Raw genomic sequence first — 4098 nt, forward strand, 5'->3', positions numbered from 1 at the left:
CAGAAGTTATCATGATAGTATTAATACAATTAAGTTGGGATTTGTTCATGGCATCCAGATTAAACTTGTGACAGAAGTTATCATGATAGTATTAAAATAATTAAGTTAACAACAAATAACATAACAGTAAATTCCCTTGAGATGAGAAGTCTTTAGACATGATCTACTGTTGTAGCCATTAGTATTTTTGTTTGATAGCAATGGAAATGAAAAGTTAAGGTTGCAGACACTGATACCTTTCTCAAGATTCTTAACATTCTTGGAGGAAAGAGTAATTCTAATCTTGTGAATCTGTTCTTGGGGTTCTTCTAGTCCTATCTTTGCTGACTTCACTGCTGCATACGCCATCCTTGCACTTCCTCTGCTATTATAAAAACGATGAAATAATCATTAACACGCGTTTAGCACATCGAATACATTCCGCTGCAACTTCAAAATAGAACAGAACTGCAACAGCAATTTCCCAATGCAGTGTTGTTTGATTAAACAAAGTATACAAACACATATTGCAAAAGCTGGAACAAAATCTTATAAAACTACAAAACCGTAACCTCCCTCCCATGCCTTTAATCAACATAAAGCTACTACTACCAACAAGTAAATTATACCAAAGGGATTTTTTTTTCTTTTGATTAACCTGAATATCCAACCCGCTATACAAGCCGACTAATCCCAGGGCGACCACCTGTTTTGTGTGTAGTCCGAAGTTACCGCATTTGAACGTCCACGGCCACAAGGAGATTTTTATTCCTCATTGGATTTGAACCTACGGAAAGGGATTTTGGTCTAGCAAGTATCCAATCCTTTGGCCTTCCAAAAGATCAGGGGTTTGGATATGTGAGCTTAATTATTGCATTTGTAGTATACAAGTATTATATATTTAAAGAAAACAAGTAAAATATGCAGCACAAACAAGTCTAATACGCAGAGCACAAACTCAGCATTCCAAACTCACAACATTAGCCGAGAATCAGTCAAAATTGAAAATTTAACATAGCTTTTAAAAAACACAACCAATTCTAAACAATTTTGCAGATCTAATCGTCGTCGATCAATATATACGAATAACGATTACAGACAGTAGATGAAATTAGGAGCTGAGATCCATAACAAACCTGTAGAGATTACTCCGGCGAGCAGCGTTAAGTCTTTGTGTTCTCTCCGAGACTAAAGGGAAGACTTATTGGAACCCTAGGTTTATTTATGCCAAATTGTCAAATGCAAACATTTGGAGTCGAATCAGTGGATGCAATATTGGGCCTAAAAAGTTATTTAAGGCCTACGGATTTGACCCAATTGGTATTCGGTAATGTATAAAGGCGTGTTTGAAATTACTTATTTAAAACAATTTATGTTTTTTTATAAAAACATTTATCAACTTATTATAAGTTAGAAGGGTTAAGGGGTGTTTGGGATTGCTTATAAAAATGACTTATTGACTTATTCCGGTGTGGTACCGGTAATAAACACTTTGAGTGTTTAGATAAACAACTTATATCGGTGCCAAATCGGTAATAAGAAATTTTTGAACAAATTAAACCCTTATGACTTGTAATAAGTTGATAAGTGTTTTTATATAAAAGTATAAGTTGTTTCAAATAAGCAATCCCAAACATCCCCTTAACTTCTTCAAAAATTGCTTATTATCGGTTTGACACCGGTATAAGTTGTTTATTCAAACACTTAAAAGTGCTTCTTATCGGTGTCACATTGTAATAAGTCAATAAGTTGTTTTTATAAGCAATCACAAACACCTCCATAGATATAAACATCGATTATAAAAAAGGCGAAACATCGTGAGAACGGGAGTTAAGATGATAAACGTAAGAAGGAATCTGACCCTTTGATCATTTTTAATCTTAAATCCATTCATGAATCGTGTTTGATACGGAGAGTGACCCGGTGCATCTTGGGGTATCTCATCTCTGTGTATCTAATTTTAATGTATATCCAAAGGTGAGATCTTTTTCTTGCACTCCTCATCTTAACTCTAATTCTCATCGTAACCCAACACTTATTAATAAATAAACTAGAAGAATATTCGTGCAATGCAGCGAGATACATCTTGATTTTAATGTTTCGTTTTATATTTTGAGTCTATCAATGTTATAATGTGTGTGGTTTTGAGAAAAATAAATTATATTTTTATTTTTTAATGAAATATAAATTTGAAGATATCATAAAATTTTGATAAAAATAAGCGATATTGGTATCAAATTAAATATTTATAAGTTTTTTTTGTGTAATTNACAATTGGCAACCCATTTCTAACATAAAAGTATAGCTCAATTTCGTTTAAAAATACAAGTTCTAACTTTGCCCAACAATTGGCAACCCATTTCTGACATAAAATGCATTTATTTTTATCCATCACAAAAACATTACATTAAGCAACTAGAAGCTAAATATTATATATATACACATCTTACATATACCATTCCATAAATATACATACAAAATTATAAATTCCATAAATATATATATATATATATATATACACACATGATACATATACTATTTCATATATATGTATATAGAAATACATATATATATATATATATAGTGAAACACAAATATATATATATATATATATATATATATATAGGGTTGGGTTCACGTGAGACCAGCCTGTTTTCGTGAGACCTGTGAGACCACATTTTTACACGTAACCTTCACAGCAAAAACATTGTGAAGGTTTAAAAAAAATCGAACCTTCACAGCAAAAACACTGTGAAGGTTTTAAAAAGTCACATTCACAACATTTTGCTGTGAAATTTCAAGTGTAAAATGTTGGTCTCACGGGTCTCACGAAAACAGACTGGTCTCACATGATCCTAAGTCTATATATATACATATATATATATATATATAGATACATACATACACATAGAAAGACAAATATATATATATATATATATATATATACATACATCATACATATACACATTCAAGATCTAGCTAGATACGGATATATATATATATATATAGAGAGAGAGAGAGAGAGAGAGATACTTACCGGAATGGTCGGGGGGAAGGAGGCAGCGGCGGGACGGAATGGTCGGCGGGAAGGAGGCGGCGTCAAGACGGAATGGTCGGCGGGAAGGAAGCACATGGCCGGAGTGAGGTAAAATTGGGGAGGGGGGTTTTAATTAGGGCTTTTACGCATGGTGGAGGCTGTGAAAAGAGGAATGAGAGGTTTTATATTGAGTGGTTTCCGGCGGATTACCGGCGAAAATTTCCGCCGGAAATAATATTTTCATATTTTTTAAAATATCATATTTTCTAGAAAAACTAAAAAAAATAAAAATTCAAAATACCGGCGGATTTGCCGCCGGAAAATTTTCAAAATATTTTAAAATTTTTAAAAATCAACAGGCTGCGCCCTTTGTTTTGAAATTTTCGTTTTCCGGCGGGAAATCCGCCGGTATTTTGAATTATTTTATTTAATTTTTAATTTATTATTATTATTATTATGAAATTTAAAATCTGATTGTTATTACCACTAAAATTATTATTATTATTATGAAATTTAAAATATGATTGTTATTACCACTAAAATTATTATTATTATTATTATATATACGATCCATTAAAGCCCAATACGATCCGCCAACGTGCAATACGATCCATTAAGGCCCAATACGGAATACGATCCGTTAAAGCTTAATACGGTCCATTAAAGCAAATACGGTTCGTTAAAGCCCAATACGATCCATTAAGGCCCAATACGGTCCGTTAAAGCAAATACGATCCATTATTGTCCAATACGGTCCATTAAAGCCCAATACAGTCCGTTAAAGCCCAATATGATCCGTTATTGGCCAATACAATTCATTAAATCCCAATACGATTCATTAATGAACAATACGATCCATTAAGGACCAATACGGTACGTTAAAGCAAATACGATCCATTAATGTCCAATACGGTCCATTAAAGCCTAATACGGGGCCTAATCAAATGAGAACTAATTAGTTTGTTGTAACCGTGAGATCCAATCTCAAACACAAATCAATAGATAAATTATGAAATTTATAATTTTGATAATTTTGATTAAAAATTTTAATGCAAGGATATATTTTTGGTATTTTAAGTCTT

This window comes from Cynara cardunculus (genome assembly GCF_001531365.2).
Source record: "Cynara cardunculus var. scolymus isolate 2C chromosome LG 9, CcrdV1, whole genome shotgun sequence".
NCBI classification, from domain to species: domain Eukaryota; kingdom Viridiplantae; phylum Streptophyta; class Magnoliopsida; order Asterales; family Asteraceae; genus Cynara; species Cynara cardunculus.